We start from the raw sequence: 19,583 nt of genomic DNA on the forward strand, positions 1-19,583 counted from the left end.
ATTGTTCTAAAGTTTTTGGGGTTTTTTTGTTTGTTTTTGTTTTAACTTAGAAACTCCTCTTCTGGGGCTGGAGAAACGGCTCAGCATTTCAGAGCACTTTCTGTTCCTTGCAGACAACAGTGGTTCGATTCCCAGAACCCCTATCTGGTGACTCACAACTTAATATAACTGCAGCTCCAAGGGAATCTAATACCCCCTTCTGGCCTCTGCAGATACCTGCACTCATATGCACATACACACACACAGCCACCTGAACACACACATAAATAACAATGAAATAAAATATAAATATAAAAATACTCCATTTCATCACAATAACACTGTAGAATCAGTCTTACTACTCTGAAGGAGGAACCAAATTCTGTTGAAGAACAGTAACATATCAAAACTCATGCAATATAGCAAGTTCCTGAGCTGAGGTCCAGTCACTGTCCCACTGAGGTCTTCTAACTAAGAGCCCAGACATTCTCCGTGGGGTCCCTCTCAGAAGCATGTAGAATAGTCAAGGGTTCACTCACTGCAAAGAAAGACAGTCCTGGATCCGAGTCTCAGGTGGATTAACCACAGTTAGAGAGCTAACCTCGGGTGCCTGTGTCCCCCTCACAGAACAGTGAAACGAGCTGCCTGGAAGCACCAAGGACAGCACTCTAACTGAAGGACTCGGTGTGTGCCAAACGCGGAATTAAAAAGCTGCTGGACTTGAAGCATTGCCTCCAGTCTGTGCTAGGTAGACATTTGTGAAGGCAATGAGAATGAAATGGTCTGGCATACGCTAGGGACTCAATAAAAGACAACAATTGTTATGGGAAGGATTGAATTTCCTTTCTGTGTCATGCCTTCAAAATTATCATGTCCTTATAATGAATGACTTAGAGATTTTCCACTGATGTCTTCTCTAGAAAAGAGTCTTAAACAGAAATAAGTTCTCATTCTCAACACTGAAAAGTAGAAGTAGGATTGAAGACATTACCAGCCTTGTCGTGTGGTGGTGAGGGGCCTACTTGGGAATATGTTAGTCCAAATAGTATTCGAAATGCTGTTAACAAGAGAAGATTTGTAGAAAAACTGATTCCTAGATACTGGAAAAATAATTGGGAAAAAGTAGCTTAAGCAATCAGCCCTCTAAATCATTTAACAGAGAAACACAGGCTGATCGTGACCAACACGCTCATGATTCATTCATCAGCCTGGCTTTCCCTGACCTTGTTATGTCCTGAGAATAAGCAGGAAGATGCAGTCCCCTTGCCCAGATATCCAATAATCCAGCAGAAAGGCAAGAGTTCAGTGCACTGTAGTGAGGCTAGAAGATGTGGAAAGGTATCCTACAGTAAGCAGTGTCTACGCTGAATTGTTTAAGTGAGGAACTTTAAGGAAACAAGGTAGATGCTGACTTGCTTAGCAGACAAACAGAATTTAGCCTGAGGAGTTAGAAGCAAAGAAGTTAGGCTATGCATATAGCTACACAGAAACTACACAGAAACTAAAAACCAAAGACTGTCTCTGGAGAGTCTTCTGCTGAACAGAGCTGAGCTTAACCAGCTTACAAACAAATACACACAGACAGAGACACATACACATACATACAAACAGACACACAAACACACAGAGACACATGCACACACAGAGACATACATGTACATACACATACATACACACATATACAAACACCACAGACACATAAACACACAAAGAGACATACATGTACACACACAAAGAGACATACATGTATACACATACACACAGAGATACATACACATACATACACACATACACAGACACACATACAAACACACAGAGACACATATGTAAACACACATAGAAACATAAATGTATACACTCAGAGAGAGACATACATGTATACACACACAGAGATACATACATGTGCATACACACATACACAGACACATATACAAACACACACAGACACAAACAAAGACATACATGTATGCACACAACACGCAGGCACATACACACATACTTCCCTGGGTAAGTTTGAGCCAGTTGCCTTGAAGCTGTTTTTGAATGTTGAATCATCTGGGCCTCTCAGGGGGTCTTTCTTGATCAAACTATATTAGCCTGGAAGCAATCCACAGGTTCTCATCTTCTGTGGAAACAAAGCAGAACCTCTTTTCCAAAGTAACATATCCTTGAACATAAACTTTGAAGTCCAGATACCTTTAAAATATATATATTGGCTTAACCCACCAGCAAATGGCTCAGAGGGTACAGCCTTACAGACTACTCCAGTCATGACTTGACCATAGTTCTTAATTTTTCAGGATCTCCTTTAGATTGCCAGTGCCTTCTTCTAGCAGGAAGTAATATGAGAAGCTAGGCCCAAATTCCCAAAATATTGTTTATGAATGTTTATTTTTATTTAAAGTAGGTTGATTATAAATGCAATCTCTTTCTAAAGAAGAAAGGGGGATGTAGATATGATAGGATAAAGAGTAACAACTTATTTAAAATGTTTTACATTGCTATGGATTTTAGTTTATTGATACAAGTTTAAACTTAATTCTGTTATACTATATATATATATATATTTCTACTCTCATTTAAGGTATTATGTTTATGTAACTCATTTAAATTGTAATGGATAATTAAGAAATACAGATTAAAAATTAATCCTCTATAGTTATGTTAAGTTTTCTAAGTATACATAGATATAATTCAATTAGGTAGGTAATCTTCAAACACTTCAAAGACCTACAGAATATGGCCTTTAAAATGTTTTAAAAACTTAGACTTTCTGGAGAGTGAGACATATCTGCTCTTGGCAAGACCAATTTACTTCAGAGAGAAAGATGGGCGTTGAGGACATTACATATGAAGTTTATCTTCTTCTTGGCAAAAATAGCCATTTGGGCAAGAAACTATTCTTACCTGGACTGCTTGACAAAATGTTGTATAAACTAGACATGCAGGACCCATAGGAAGGTGACTACTGAACTTGGCAAGGCAAGATGGTCCTTCAGGTTCCTGCTTCCCAGAAGAAACTGCCAGATATTCTACAGGACACAGAGAAAAAAATGACTGAGAGACTAGAACTATGGGCTAAAGATGGATGCCCCAACATTACAGAGGAACTTTGGATGACTGTCCAGGCAGGCAGCTGTCTCTGTCATTCTAGATTTTTGGAAGTGGCTTACAATGTTCTTACTGTTTACTTAGATAATATTATATCCTTTTGAGGTCTTTGATGTAGTAGAAGCAAACTGGTAAGATTTCTCAGGTATTTATCCATATGTTTTTCCAGCATTTCTTCTTTTTCTTCAAGCCATTGGGATTCTTCTGTGTGTAAGAGACAGCACAAAAAAGGAAACCTGAGAAAGTATATACTTTCTAAATATGTTTATCTTTAAGGAAGCCTAAAAATCTAGCATTTGGACGACTGAATTCAATTTTACATAAATGAGTAAAATTTAAAAATTAGTTCCACTTATTCCAAGGGTTCCACAGTTACAAGTGACTACAGGTTGGCTATATCAGAGGGCTCACACATGTGACATTTCCGTGATTGCACAAGCCACATTGGAAGGTCCTAGACTAGATCAGAGTCAGGTATGAGTGATGAGCATAGCTGAGAATAAGGCTTTCTCTGGTAAACCACCAGCTTACGGCAACAAAACTTAGGAAGCCAAATGTAAATTCCATCATGCTGGAAGCTAGGGGATGTTGTGTCCCGTCCCCTCCACCCCACCCACCACCACCACCCACCACCTCCAAACAAGAAAAGTCAGCAAGAATCCAGCAGGTGTGTGAGAAGATACCAAGAGAACACATCTGAGGCTAAACTCCAGGGAAACTCTAGGAGGGCTTATTCTCAAAGTACACCTTAAAGCTGAAGAGGGAATCCTTCAAGGTCTGTGTTTGAATTTGGAGAGTCTGATGGAGCAAACAGCCTAGGGTCACTTTTGGCAACGTGGACAGTCAGAGTCTGAAGATGACTAAGGGACAGAGAAAAGACAGCTATGCAGTCTTGGCCCAAGGACATCGCACAGCATCCAGCACTGAGCGCAGTGAGGGCTGATCCAGAGCCCTTTGTCACTGTACCTCTACTTCACTGTGGAAAAATGCAGTCACAAGGACTCACTTGACCCCATAAACTTCCGTCATAAGGACATTTCCTAAAAGCCAACAAGTGTAGTGCCAGCCTAGAATACCATCCTGAGGCTACTTCCCATGAAGCTGAAAAGAGCTGGCCCAGGACGAACTCATCTTATTTAAATATTAATTAATTAATAATAATAATAGAACAGACATAGAGTTGCCCAAAGAGGCTACAGAAAAGTAAAGAAGGAAAGACATAGAAAAACGAAGTTTACTAAAAGAAAATTCACCAGAAACATATGGCTAACAAAACTGAAACATTGTATACTTCTAAAACTGCAACATTGTACTTCCATACAAGTGAAATGAGGGGCAGGGTGGGTAGCTCAGCAGTTAGGAGTGCTGAACTGAGTTCGAATCCTAACCCAGGCGGTTCACAACCTCTGTTATGCAATGCCCTCCACAGGTATCTACACACACACACACACACACACACACACACACACACACACAGAGAATTAAAAATATTTAAACCTTTAACGGAAAAACTAAAACCATGGTAAAACAAAAGAAGTTTTTATAATAAGAATCACAGTGGGAGCTAAGAAGATGGAACAAAAGAGTTAGAGCTCAGGGGAAAAATCAGATGAACGAAAGCCATGATTGAAACAAACAAAATGTGCACTATATAAAACAGGTCGCAGAGAGAGCAAACTCTTTAAACTTTTTTTTATTTTTATTTTATGTGGTATAAGTGTTTTTCCTGCATTATGTATACACACTGTATGTGTGCCTGGTGCTGTGGAGGTCAGAAGATAGCATGGATCCCTGAAACTGAGGTTATATACAGTTGTGAGCTGCCCACTTGGGTGCCAGGAACTGAACCTGGGTCCCGGGAACTGAACCTGGGTCCCATAGAAGAGCTACCTCACTAGTCCCTGCCCAAGTCAGGATTTTTTTTTTTAAGTGAGAAAAACAAGATTTAGTGTGGCTCTGTGGTGGAACACATGCTTAGCATACACAAGGTCTGTGTTTCTCTCGCCAAAGTGTGTGTGGTATGTGTGTGTGCGTGTGAGTGTGTGTATGTATGGTGTGTGTGTGTGTGTGTGTGTGTGTGTGTGTTTGTGTGCATGTGTATGTGTGTGTGTGCGCGTGCCTGCACACAATGTGAAAGGTTGTGTGATGGAATACTGCAGCGCCATCTGAAGACCATGTTAGCTAGAGAGCACTGGCCTAGGTTCAGTACTCAGCAGTAGTGCCACTAGCAAAACATGTGATTACAGCAAAATGGAAATGAAGGGTTGGAAAATAATAGAAATATAAAAATAAAAGACAAAAAAGATAAATTATTCATACCTGGTGCCAAAAAAAAAAATAAGAGAATAAGACAAAAAGGAGAGTCTTTAAAGAGACTAACTCAAAGAAAACTTGCCTTATGTCTAAGAAAAACTATTATTTAAGAACATCAGTGTCTTACCGACAAAAACAACAAGTGGCTTTTCAAGTATGTCTAGAGCGTCAGACAACAAGGTTGCTACTCATTCCCAGCATCCTTTTGTGTGTTCTGACTGACTTCTAGTGGCCGGCATCTGTCATGCTGTCTCCATGACTGAGGGCACTGCTTCTAACCTCAGGGACTGCTGTTAAAGCAGGTCAAAATACCAAAAGAGGGGTATTCATTATTATGAATGTACCTTATTATCATGAGGAGTAGTGTTTCTATGTTAATGAGCATGTATGTGATTAATGTAAGAATTAGAGCCGGGCGGTGTGGAACACGCCTTTAATCCCAGCACTTGGGAGGCAGAGGCAGGAGGATCTCTGTGAGTTCGAGGCCAGCCTGGTCTACAGAGGGAGATCCAGGAAAAGGTGCAAAGCTACACAGAGAAACCCAATCTTGAAAAAAATAATCAGGGAGCAATCACACACCGGGCTACACAAAGGAAGGCAGTACTGGCATTGTTAAAAGGTTCCTGAGGAAGTGTGTAAGCTAACTGACTCTAGATTAATCACTGCTTGTCTATGAGAGGAATCTTTGGACAAGGCTTTGACAAGTCTTCAGAGAAAGGGCCCCTTCAGGACCAGGGATCCAGCAAGGACAGGGACTCCATGGGCCAAGCTCCAGCCATCTGGCAGGGTTATAAAGAGATGGGAGCTGCGCATCATCTGCTTCTAAGCTGACTGCAACCATGCGTGCTTCTCAGAAGGGCAGAGAAGACAGTGCTCCCCAGGGGTTGGGGGTTCTAGTAGATGCAGCAATGGAACAGAGCAACCATGGTTCTATTGATATGAGGATATACAAATGATAATGTGGTGACTGATGTCATTAACAGTGAATGATATTCCTTAAAATTGCTAAGTTGGGAGCTTTTTGAAGTGTCCTCATCACAAAAACAAGTATGTGAGCTATCACATATGGAGTCATCTCACAATGTGTAAAACTTCAAAACATCATATTATATGTTGACTAGTTGGGGCTCTCTAATGAACAGAACTTATAGGATGATCTCTCTCTGTGTCTCTCTCTGTGTGTCTCTGTGTGTCTCTGTGTCTCTCTCTGTCTCTGTCTCTCTCTGTCTCTCTCTGTCTCTCTCTCTCTCTCTCTCTCTCTCTCTCTCTCTCTCTCTCTCACTCACACACACACACACACACACACACACACACAGGATTTATTAGAGCAGCTTACAGGATGTGGTCCAAGTAGTCCAACAATGGCTGTCTTCTGACAGAAGAGGCAAGAATCCGGCGGATGTTGAGACCATGATACTAGTGTCTCAGCAGTTACAATCTGGTTCTGGAGTCTCGGGGAAGTCCTAGAGAGCCACTGCTCTTCAGATGTTAGAATCCCAACAGCAGGTTCTGATTCTAGTGAAGGAATGCCTCAGCAGCAGGATAGATGAACTTGCCAGCAAGAGTGAAGGCAAGTAGGCAAAAAGCCAACTTTCCTTTTCTAAGTCCTTTTTTGTGGGCTGCCATCAGAAGGTGTGGTCCAGACTTAGGGTAGGTCTTCCTACCTCAACTGTTCCGGTCGACAGAACTCTTCATTGATGTGCCCAGCTACTTGGGTTTTAATTGATTCCAAATGTAATCAAGTTGACAATCAAGATTAGCCATCACAATATATCCATAAATACACACATTTTCTGTCTATTTAAAAAATAATCTTTCTTTAAAGAAAAATAATCTTTTTTAAGAAACAGAAATAGTAGGGGCTGGAGAGATGGCTCAGGGAATTAAAAGCACTTGGTACTCTTCCAGACACAAGTTCAGTTCCCAGCACCTACACTCCAGCTCCAAGGGCTCCAACACTGCTGGTCTCTTCAGACACCTGCACTCAAGTGCACATAAGCAAATGCACACAGGTGCAGGTGAGCATACACACACACACACACACACACACACAAATAATAAAACAAAATTTAAAAATATAGCACGAAGGGTCCTTTTATTGGAGCAAGGACAGACTAACAAACCATGAAGAGAAACCAGAAAGGCCAACAGCTACATATAAATGCCTGGTTGGCTATAAAGTTAGCTTTACCGGGCAGTGTGAGAGAATAGTGTCTCTAGCCCATGAGGCTGGGTCAACCAGGCAGTTGTATGCAAAACACTTAAAAGTTGACAGAACAGCTAACAGTATGTTTTTAAACAGGAATTTCAAGTGAGTTGTAAATATTCATTCAAAGGACAAAACTGTGAGGTGTTTAAAATAAAATGTATATTTTTAAGTGGGAAAGTTTAGAAAGAGAAAAACTAGAGCACAGGAATTTCAGTGCCAAGGGAAACTGGGTAAATGACAGAACTTAATAGCATCTATTTGTTCTTTCAAAACTGTATTTTCAAAGTATAAAAACTGATCCTAAAGTTTGGAGAAATGTTTACAAAAACAAACAGTTTCAAAGGTTTGTATTCAGAATATTTAAATAAAAGTTTAAAATCTGGAAGGTGGTTCAGTGGATAGAGCAGTTGCTCTGCAAGATGGAAAACAGACATCAGATGCCCAGAATCCATATAAAAAAACAGGCAGGCTGGCGGCCACCATCCACCTCAGCTCTCCAAAGGCAGAGACAGGATGCCTAAGGCAAGCTGACTAGCAAGGATAGCAGGTACTGGAGAGCTCCCAGCTGCTAGGGAGACCATACCTCAATAAACAAGGTAGGTTATCAAGGAATATACTTGATGTCAACCTCAGGCCTCTACAAGCATGCTTACACATGTGCACAATCCCCACACACTCAGGTGCCCACATACAAGTGGACACTCATACATACATACATGGACACCACACATATACACAGACAGACAGACAGACAGACAGACAGAAATAGGTAGGTAGGTAGGTAGGTAGGTAGGTAGGTAGGTAGGTAGGTAGGGAGATGAGATAGATAGATAGATAGATAGATAGATAGATAGATAGATAGATAGATAGATAGATGGATGGATGGATGGATGGATGGATGGATGGATGGATGGATACATACATACATACATACATACATATATACATACATACATAGGCAAATAGATTAGATAGATCTCAAATTTCAATTCACATGAAAACTTCACAACAGGCTAGGGAACTGGGGCCTAAACTCAAAATCAGATACCAACACAAGTCTAGCATAATAGTTCAAATTTCTAATAAGAAATATGTAAGATGCCAGGCCAGAATGGCTTTCACACTTTGCTTATGGGAGTCTAAATGGGTGCAAGTATTTTGTGGAGTCTTTTAGTTTGATTTACCTTATTGCCAAAATTCCATTCTTAAGACATGTCTAAAATGAGGATCCACAAAACAAGGCTCTCAGGCCAAGTAGAGTCTCCAACCTATTTTGTGGCCAATAGTTGTACTGAAACTCATCCACATCCATTGATTCAATTACTGTGTGAAGGCATTTTCTCACAGATTTGAAAAGTTGTGACAGAGATCTTATGACCTACAAAATCTGAAATAGGAAACTATCTTCTTGGATCAACATATTTATCAAAGATGATTTTTGTGATATAGGCTGATATGCTTGAATATATGTTCTCTAGCTGGTGAGATTTGAGAGCATTAGGAGATGTGACATTGTTGAAAGAGGCGTGTCATGGGGGACAGGCTTTGAGATTTCAAAAGACTCATGCTATTCACAGTGTGCCCTCTGCCTCCTGCTTTTGGTTTGAGATGTGTGCTCTCAGCTGCTCCTGCCACCATGCCTTGGCCCGGTCCTCATGGACTCCAACCCCCTGAAACCATAAGTCCAACTAAACGCTTTCTTTTTTTATAAAATAAGTTTCCTTAGTCATGCTGTCCCACTACATCAGTAGAAAACTAACTAACACAAGTTAAATGGCATCTACACAACCGCACACACACACATACACGTGCACGCACACGTGCACATGCATGCAAGCACACATTCTCGTCCATATACCCACCTCCAATCCCCAGAGATGATGCAAATTCAACCAAGGGCAGAACATAATTCACATGTGGAGTGTTGAGACTAGGACCGGACGGGACCACTCTTAGTCTGTGACAAGAAAACATAATTGATTACAGGAACCCTGAGGATATTTAGACAAGAAACATCAAACTTTCTCTTGAAACACACTATTAAAGCAGGACACACATTTGTAAGCAGTTGTGTACCTGGGGAGACACTGGGATTTCACTAACACGGCTTCAGTAAGCATTAACAGAATGTGGTCTGCTGCCTGGCTTGGGAGAGTAGCAGTAAAAGATCACAGCTCCCGATTAATTAGGACCACCTACAGGGCTGCAAACCTTTCTGGATGATCAAAGACAAGGCACTGTTAACCCTGGAGATGTTGACAAGCTTTAGGCTTATTAGCATCAAATAACTTCCCACCCAGCACTTGATGTGTTCTCCTCTGCTCCACCAAGGTTGAGTTTAATAGTTCATGCCTTACTTACAGAAACAATAGACATGGCATGAGGATTCGATGTGTGCCTGTATCATTCAGTCTGAAAATACTTCTATGATGCTTCTTCCTGTTTCAGGAGTTGTAAATGAAGATTCAACCATGCTATTCAGTTTTCTTTTTTTTTTTCTCTCCTTTTTTTATTTATTATATTTGTGTTTTAATTTTACACATCAGCCATGGGTTCCCCTGTCCTCCCCGCTCCCGCACCCACCTTCCCCCCAACCTCTCCCCTCCATTCCCATCTCCTCCAGGGCCAAGACTCCCCTGGGGATTCAGTACAGGCAGGTCCAGTCCCCTCATTCCAGGCTGAGCAAAGTGTCCCTGTGTAAGCCCAATGTTCCAAACATCCAGCTCATGCACTAAGGACAGGTCCGGGTCCCACTGCCTGGGTGCCTCCCAAACAGTTCAAGCTATTCAGTTGTCTCACTTATCCAGAGGGCCTGATCCAGTTGGGGGCTCCACAGCTTTGGGTTCATAATTCATGTGTTTCCATTTGTTTGGCTGTTTGTCCCTGTGCTTTTCCAATCTTGGTCTCAACAATTGACACTCTTAGAGTCTCTTCTCTTTCTCGACAATTGGACTCCTGGAGCTCCACCTGGGGCCTGGCCAAGGATCTCTGCATCCACTTCCATCAGTTATTGAGTGTTTGGCCATCTGATCACCAGACTAGGTCAGATCAGGCTTTCTCTTGACCATTGCCAGTAGTCTACATGGATGTATCATTGTGGATTTCTGGGGACCTCTCTAGCACTTTGCTTCTTCCTGTTCTCATGTGGTCTTCATTTATCACGGTCTGTTATTCCTTGTTCTCCCTTTCTGTTCTTGATCCAGCTGGGATCTCCTGCTCCCCTAAGCTTTATTTCCCTCAAACCTTGCCCTTCATTACTCCCACTGTCATCCAGGTTGTTCATGTAGATCTCATCCATTTCTCTGTCATTGGGCAATCCCTGTGTCTTTCCTAGGGTCCTGTTTTTTAGGTAGCCTCCCTGGAGTTGTGTAGCAGTCTAGTCATCTTTGTTTTGCATCTAGTATCCTCCTATGAGTGAGTACATACCATGTTTGTCCTTCTGAGTCTGGGTTACCTCACTCAGGATGATTTTTTCTAGATCCATCCATTTGCCTGCAAACCTCATGATGTCATTGTTTTTCTCTGATGAGTAGTACTCCATTGTTCATTTTTATCCATCTTTATCCATTCTTCAGTTGAAGGGCATCTAGGTTGTTTCCAGGTTCTGGCTATTACAAGCAATGCTGATATGAACATAGCTGAGCAAATGTCCTTGTGGTATGATTGAACATTCCTTGTGTATATGCCCAAGAGTGCTACAGCTGGGGCTTGGGGGAGATGGATTCCCAATTTTCTAAGAAAGCACCATATTTATTTCCAAAGTGGCTGTACAAGCTTACAGTGGAGGAGAGTTCCCCTTGCTCCACATCCTCTCCAGCATAAACTGTATTCTGTGTTTTTGATCTTAGCCATTCTGACAGGTGTAAGGTGGTATCTCAGAGTCATTTTGATTTGCATTTCCTGGATAATTAGGGATCTTGAGCAATTCCTTAAATGTCTTTCAGCCATTTGAGCTTCCTCCAATTCTCTGTTTAGTTCTATAGCCCATTTCTTAATTGGACTGTTGGGCATTTTGATGTCTAATTTCTTGAGTTCTTTATATATTCTGGATATCAGCCCTCTGTCAGATGTGGGGTTGGTGAAGACCTTTTCCCATTCTGTAGGCTGTCACTTTGTCTTGTTGACCGTGTCCTCTGCTCTACAAAAGCTTCTCAGTTTCAACAGGTCCCATTGATTGATTGTTTCTCTCAGTGTCTGTGCTACTGGTGTTATATTTGGAAAGTGAAGTAGCTTTCATGGTACCAGAAGGTCATGCAAGCTTCTAAGGGAGATAAGCAACAAAAATCCAGCTAATGATACTTAGGAACTCAAACGACAACCAACATGATATAATATCCCTTACAGATGCACTCATGGCACGCACACCTCGGTAGTAACCAACAGCTCTCTAATCAGACTTCAGACACTCAACAAGATGGAGAGCATGCCTGGTGCTGGAAACAGTTAACTACCTGGAGCTGGTGAACCCATGGATCCTGGAGCAGAACCTACAACTACCGCTTTATGAAACCACTGTAATTCCTGACTACATTCTAAATATTTCTCCTCACACCCACGGCTAAGTATACATCTCGTCCTCATCAACCAAGTGTCTACTTGCAATAGACGGGAACCATTACAGAAAACCACAACTGAGCAAACTGCAGAAAGCAGTGTGACAGCCAGCTCCAACTGGTACATCTACAGCACACCTCCTGCACCTAAGGCTGGGGGTGGGGGGTCATAGAGAAAAGGGTGGGAAAGAGCCAAAGGAACAGAAGTGTGCTGTGAGATTTCATCTCACAGACATATCAGAGAAGCTGTACCCATGAAGACTCATCAACATGGCTGCCTAAGCAAGAGCTGAGGAAGGACGACACCAGTAGACATGCTAATATAGAGGGGAAATTCTCACAGGGTCTCAACCCCAGACAAGAACTACAGACCGCTAAGAGATGCTGAGAGCTGGAGAAATGGTCCTTCCTGGGGAAGACCTCCCAAGTGGTTTGTCCGATACCAAATGGTCAGCCCTGAAGTCATACGCATGCTAGCAACATTAGATGGACTGAGCACGGTGTGTGCGTGCACATGTGTGTAAATGATTAAAAAAATAGAGGCTGTGAGTGTTTGAAAGAGAAAGGTAGGGTACATAAGGAAGACTGGAGGGAAGAAAAGGAGAGGAGAAATGATGTAATTATACTTTAAGAAAAGCAAAACTCTCCATGGGCCACAGAGGGCTTCCTTATTTGTTTGTTTGTCTGTTTGCAGGGTTTTACTATGTAGCCCTGGCTGGCCTTGAATTTGAAATTCTCCTATCTCAGCCTCCAGACTTGGAAACGCAGGTGTGCATCACCACACCCAGTACAGTACTGTAATTTTTAATGTTTTTTTAATATCCAACACAGCTTCTCATTACTCTTTCATTTATTGTTAGCATACATTTAAATACCATTCTTATAAAAATTAAAGTTTTGGTTTTGCTTTTGTTTTTCGAGACAGTGTTTCTCTGTGTAGTTTTGGTGCCTGTCCTGGATCTCGCTCTGTAGACCAGGCTGGCCTCGAACTCACAGAGAGATCCACCTGGCTCTGCCTCCTGAGTGCTGGGATTAAAGGTATGCACCACCACTGCCCAGAGAAAGTAAAATTTTAAGCTAAATTTAATTTAAAACATTTATCATAATTTTAATTCTTCCCCCCCCCAAAAAAAATGAACAACAAAGTCTGTATTGTATGATGGCTTGGTATGCATTTACTAGAATTGTAATTTTGAATATAAAAGATGTCATAAGGCTAAAAGAATTTCAATTGTCTTCACTAAATCATCCAGTATCAACTCATATCACATTAGGTGTTCTCTTGGATAACACTATAATATGTCTAGATATACGTGAGCATTAGGTATTTGTAAAGCTTCCTCTGAACTTACACAGTCTAACACAAAATTACTAGTAGACCGTCCTCAAGTTGCACTTTGGAAATATACTCTTTTTAGAAGTTGTAAACTATTCATAAAGGCTGAAAAAAAAAAAACGTGCTGAAATTTGCATTGATGGATGTTTTCTTCTCCTCCGTCAGGAAACGATGTACTTGAAACTCATTATAGATCTTCATAGGAGCTGGCCTGAGCGTGCCTTGGGCTTTGAGCTCATCAGCTCAGACCAAGTTTACTGCATAATTCATATCTCTTGTGTCACATTTAATGTATAACATGTACTTCCTGTTAATTATGAAAATAAAAACACATCATGTATTCTAAGAGCATAATTACAAAATGCTGCAAAACTTCTAAGTTTGGAGCTGATTAGCTGATTTCTCTTTAAAGCATGTAAAGCGGGCCCTATTGTCCCTGGCTTTCTCCAGATCGGTCTAACAATGCCTTCCCTTTTCCCTGCCACCTGACTCTGCAAAATGATGTAGAGACTCTGGACCATAGGAAACAGGAAATAATAGAGACAGAGGAGTGACCAGCTTTATCATCTCGAAGCATTTAGACAAATAAATAAGATGAACTGAGACTCTCCAGGACACAACTGAGATGACTCGCTGGATATGAAGACCGGAGGAATTTCTGATTAATGGTGATTTTTCTCTTTGAGGGATGTAATTTTTTTAAATGTTCATGCTTCATGGAAAAAAAAAAAAAACAACAACAACATTCCATGAAGTCCCTCGTTTTCTTCAGCCTCCAGGAGTCAGAAGCTCTCAGATAGCATCTCCCTTTAGGAAGACGAAACACACCATGTGATTAAAGTTACACGCACTTCGTAATCATAATTTGGCTACAGAATGCCTTGTAAGTACCCTGGAAGAGTCATAAATCTTGAACCACAAGTAAAGAGACAAATCCCATTGCCACCTAAGCTTTCGCACCTCCAGAATGCAGAGGCTCCGGCTGTAGGAAGCCACCACCACTCCCTGATCACGAAACAGGCATGTTTAAAGTGAATTAGAGTCTCGATAAAAATTGCGTATCTGTCATAGAGAGTCATTGCACATATTTTCGCAGGGGAGAAACTTGAGGGCTCTAAACTTAGGCGTATCAATTTGATTCGCTGTCTCAGAATATGAGCTGGACTGTTCAATCAGCCATCCCCAGATACAACCTTTTCTAGACGAGCTGAAGAGACGGAGTTGAGTTGGTTACCATCACTGTTTTTCCATCAGAAACCTCACAAAATCATGGACTTTGTTAATATATACTAGCAATCATAAATGTATTCATTTAATTATGGGGACTGGAGGGATGGCTCAGTGGGTAGGAATGCCTGCCATGCAAGTATTGGGGAGTTGAGTTTGAATTCTTAACACCTACATAAATAAAAAGTTGACATGGTTGTGTGTGCCTGAGACACCAGCACTGGGGAGCAGGCACGCCCCAAGAGCTTGCTGGTGGGCCAGCCAACCTATCATCCCTGTATTTCAAAACAATAATGTGGGAAGAGATTGAGGAAGACTCAAGACATTCTGCTCTGGCCTCCGCATGCACACCTACACTCTTACACACAACACACACACACAAAAACCACACACACACACTCACCAAAGGAAAACAAACATCATAAAAGTGAAAAGGATAATTGAGTTTGCTGAGCTGGTAAATGGGTTTCATCTGGCTGACAGCTTCCACAAGGCTAGAATTCAGCATCTACAACACACATGAACCCAGCCAGAAGCACTAACAACAATAGCTGTTACACAAGTGTATTGTTGCGTACACTATCATTACCTAAGTTCCCGTGAGTGACGAATGGGAACAGAACATCAGTCTGCTTCATAATGGAAACATTCTAAGTATTTTAATAACGACTTTCAGATCCACTTATTGACTCAGACTTTCCCCATTAATGGCATACTTAAATATATGTAGAACAAAGACACGTGTTTCATGCTTACATGTATCAAGTATAGTTTAAAAAAAAAGAAAGAAAGAAAGAAAATGCTTAAGATATTTTTAGATAAAATTAGTTTCCCAGCCTAAACAAACCATTTTAAATCCCTTGAGTTCTGCTTCTTCCAATTGAAAACAAAGTTTCCCACAGGGATTAAAGGAAGGTGAAGTGAGGTGAGGTACGTATATCCCATACATGCTAACGCAATGTGAATGTACTATTTTTAGAGCGTAGTTTTACAAAGTCGGGGGCATGTGCTCTGTACGAGATGCCGAGAATGTGCTGAAGTCATGCGAGTTCCGTTCTCAAGTCCAGGTGTAGTGACATGGAGCAGTTGCCGCTTCTCAGCAGTTACGACTGACTGACATGGTAAATGAAAGATGGCCAAGCCGAGCCACACAGAGAAAGGAACTGGTGCCCACAGTGATGAAGGCTTTGTGAGGAAAATATATGCTATATGGAAACTATCAACACACGCTAAAACAGGAAGAAAATAAGTAGTAACTCTTTTAAATGATGTTTAAATTACAAAATTAGTTATTCAGTGCAATTAGACAGTAGAATTTAAACAGCTCACCAGGTTTGTTTTGAAATGCTTAATTATCTCTTTGGCTCAGACAATTTGTATTTTCAAGTTATTTTGAAGCCCCTCGTTGAGACCGTAACTGGCCAGGACAATTGCTCTCCTTACTTGAACAAGAGGTGTGTTTGAGGTGGAATTTTCTAGAATGAAACCCTCTCCTTCCCTTTCTTTTTCCTTCCTTTCTCCTTCCTGAAAAGATTTATTTCCTAATTTGTTTCTTCTTTTCTGAAAAAATGATTGCTTAAGGCCTGTTTTTCCACACTCATGAGGTCAGGCCATGGGAGCAACTCCTGTAGAGGGCACTGAAGAAGTTAGCGAAGGGACTTAGACACTTATCGCTCATGCCTCACATTTATATTACCACTTGGACTCTTCTTGTTGTTCACGTTGTTTTTTAATACTGAGGATTCTCCATAGCAAAGATTGGTGAGAGAGAGAGAAAAAGAGAGAGAGAGACATCATAAAAGAGAGTGACAAGGAATTCTTCCCAAGGACAAGATGATAGAATACAGAAAGCTGTCTCAGCCTGCCCAGGAGGAGATGGAAGGATTTCCAGAGAACATGACGCTGGGTCTGACTCTTAAACATGAAGAGGAATTAGCAGAAGTGTGGGTGTATATACATGTGTGAGGGTGTAAGCGGAAGCACACACATGTGCATTTGTGTGCTAGGATGGGGGCAGAGTAAGCTTTCCATGAGGATGTGTGTAAGCAGAATACACACAGTGCCATGAAACAGAGCGGAGATCTTGCTGGTTGAGAAGTAAAACCCCAGAGAAGGACTATAGGTCCTACTGTGGATAGCTCCACACGGAATCTTGAAAGCATCATCCTGTTGGAAATAGACACACACACACACACACACACACACACACACGCACGCACGCACGCACGCGTGCACACGCTTGTGCTTCTAAACACCAGGCCCTGCCTAGAGGCTCAGAGACAGTCGAATCCAACGCTCAAAGGAAGAAAGAGGAAGAGAAAGAAAACACATACCATGTTTCTTTTTTCTGATGTTTATTCCATAGGCGATCTTGTCTACTCTTGTGGCTTTAAGTATTACCACCTTGATTCACACTTTCTCTCCAGCCTATGCCACACCCTGAACTCCTATTTAAGCCCCTGACTGTCCTCAATTAAGTTCTAATGGAGACCGCAAACAAAAGCTCAACACAGAAATCCCCCTGTAGCACTCCCCTCACTCAGTTACAGCTCCAACCTACTCATTCCTAGAAAGGAACCCCTGCCTTTGTCATCTTACTGATAGGCCAGGAAATCCAAGACCTTCCTGAAAGCATAATTGGAAACAGCGTCCCACTGCCAATGTTACTGACCTGGATGAGCCAACTACCCATATGCCACCAGGCTATGGTTTCCCCATTGGGCTCCCCAATGTATGTTTTCCCTTCTAAGGACTCTCCACATGTCTCCTCTCAACAGCTCCCCATCTCATTGGAAGAAGAGATCTTTCTGTGCCCCGAGCTGGAACAGGACCCTCCTAGCTCTCTGACTTCATCTCTGCCTTACCTACCCTTGCCCTTCCTCAGACGCCCCAAGCACACCGACACCTCAAGATGCACCGAGGCTTTCCTGCTGCATGAAAACGCTTCCCAGAATGCTCTTCTCCTCGCTTCTGTCAAGGCTCTCTGAAATCTTATCCCCAAGGCCTTCTTGATACTTTATATAAAATAGCAACAAGCAGGGTGTGAGAGTGGGCACCTGTAATCTCAGTACTTGAAAGATAGAGGCACGAGGATCCGAAGTTCAAAGTTAGCCTCAGCTACTCAGCCAATTGGAGGATGGCCAGGACTATGAGATTTTGTTTCAAAAATAAACAAACAAATAATCTGCTTGCCTTGTGTTGGAGCCCACCGAGGTTTCCTAGTAGCTTTACCCAGCAGGGCTGCATAAGAGGATGATTGGGTACCAGGTGTTTAGAAGGGTCTACATTTGGTTGTATCTAGCAGGGGGGGGTCTTTTTTCCTCACCCCTTTGCATTGTTATAAAAAGCACTTTTGAATAAAGTTCTGGGCTGGTGGGTTTTGACCCAGGCCCTCCCGAGGCTATCCTGTGTTTCTGTCTTTCCTCTCATCATTGAGGTATCTCTTTCTATCTAAATATTTCCCACTTCTTCCTGCTCAAGAGGACCTTGATTGTAAAAGTGAGGTCTGGTCCCCTACAGCCCTGGCTTCACTTCTGTTCAGGCAATGATACCCTAACAAAAAGCAGTTTAGGAAGAGAGAAGTTTCACTGACAGTTCCAAGGTTTCAGTCCTTTACCCCAGAGAAGTGAAAAGCCCAGGAACCTGAAGCAGTCAGTCACATCACATCCACAGTCAAGAGCAGAGAGACATGAATGCATGCATGCTGGCTAGTGCTCACCTATCTTTCCCTATACTATACAGTCCAGAACTGGGGACAGCATTGCCCCAGCAGGCTTCCCACATAGTTAATTCGTAATCCCGACAATCTCCCACAGGCCAAGCTGATATATATACAAAGCTCTCTCCTATGTAACTATATTCTATTGAAAATTAAGACTAACCATCATTAACCATCATACAGAGAGGGAGCAGCTGATCCTTCCTTTGTGAATGACTCTATTTTACTCTGTATCTCTCATCAACATTTATCCATACGGGTATGTGTATGAATATACCTATACCTAAATCCATGCCGTGTTTAGCTACCTATCGGTAAAATTATTAAGGCCACTCCACGTAGTTAAAAGGGAGGTTTATTTTGTGGGGTAACTTACAAATGAAGGGGTAGGTTGCAGGGTCTGGCAAAGGTATAGGGCAGTCCGGCGGTGTTCTCTGGAGAACTCTGCTCGGTCTACCTCCAGAGTCCAGCGTCCCGGAACCAAGAGAGCCACCTCCTCTTGCTCCTCAGTCTTCCGCTCCCTCCTCAGCCCCGCCTTGTGGGCGTGATCATTACTGAAGCCTCAATGGGGGTTGGAACTTCCAGGCCAATGCTGGGATGGCTATCCACTACAGCTACCACTTGTTCCTCACCACTAGAAATAAGCTCCATATGGGCTTGTACCAGCTCTGTTCCATTTGCTGAGGTCTCCCTAGATCTTCTTACAGTGTAGTACTCCATACGTTTTGGTTAGAAGAATGAATACACTGTTGTGCCTCTTGAGATAGTTCAGGTTCCTTCTGCTTCCGGCCCCTCACATCCAGAATGACAAAGTATTCTGAGAGCAGATACCAAATCCCCCTCATCTTATCATTCATTTTCCTTCAGATGCCCAGAGCAGTCTCTGGAATATCTGACCATGGGGGGGTGTGGGGGGGGGGTGTGTGAAGAAGGCAGAAAACATGGTTTCACTGATCCTTTTACAACTTCCAAACATAGTATACAATAGAAATAGCCAGGTTATTTACACACTCCCCCTAATCTCTGTGCCTCTGGTTCACGTTCTGTTATAATAAGGATACAGTGACCAAGACATTCACACAAGAAAATTAAACTAAAGCCACATGCTTTCTGCTGCAGCCCAGAGCCCACCTATCA

The sequence above is a fragment of the Onychomys torridus genome, chromosome 11 (genome assembly GCF_903995425.1).
Source record: "Onychomys torridus chromosome 11, mOncTor1.1, whole genome shotgun sequence".
Classification (NCBI taxonomy): Eukaryota; Metazoa; Chordata; class Mammalia; order Rodentia; family Cricetidae; genus Onychomys; species Onychomys torridus.